At 39.4% G+C, this 315-nt stretch overlaps 1 protein-coding gene across 1 annotated transcript in view; it reads right to left on the bottom strand.

Annotated features, from left to right (window-relative positions):
* The window catches only part of LOC119586203 (centrosomal protein of 104 kDa-like), a 28,011-nt gene that overhangs the window by 18,931 nt on the left and 8,765 nt on the right, over window positions 1-315 (bottom strand). The gene's annotated exons all lie outside the window — the stretch shown is intronic.

Raw genomic sequence — 315 nt, 5'->3', positions numbered from 1 at the left:
TGTTACGGAGGTCCTCCTTGAGTTCATCACTGATCCGTATTTAACAAAGAAAATGGAGCTAACCATAACAAACCATACCATCTCTCGGTAAACTGAAAATAAGAATGAAAATCAACCTTGCAAATTTTGAGTCTTTGCTAATCCAGAACCTAATGCTTTGTTGCTTCCATGAATACCTCAGATTCAGGTACAAAGCTCGGGAGCGACATATACCTTTCCTTCATATATTTACCCTTCAAAAATAAAGTAAGGGAAGAGGGGAACTTACCCTATACCAAACACGTTCAGTCTGAATCACTACTTAGCCACACCGAG

Source organism: Penaeus monodon, chromosome 21, assembly GCF_015228065.2.
Source record: "Penaeus monodon isolate SGIC_2016 chromosome 21, NSTDA_Pmon_1, whole genome shotgun sequence".
Taxonomy (NCBI): domain Eukaryota; kingdom Metazoa; phylum Arthropoda; class Malacostraca; order Decapoda; family Penaeidae; genus Penaeus; species Penaeus monodon.
Note: the sequence above shows the minus strand (reverse complement) of the source record. Positions and strands in the feature narration are given on the sequence as shown.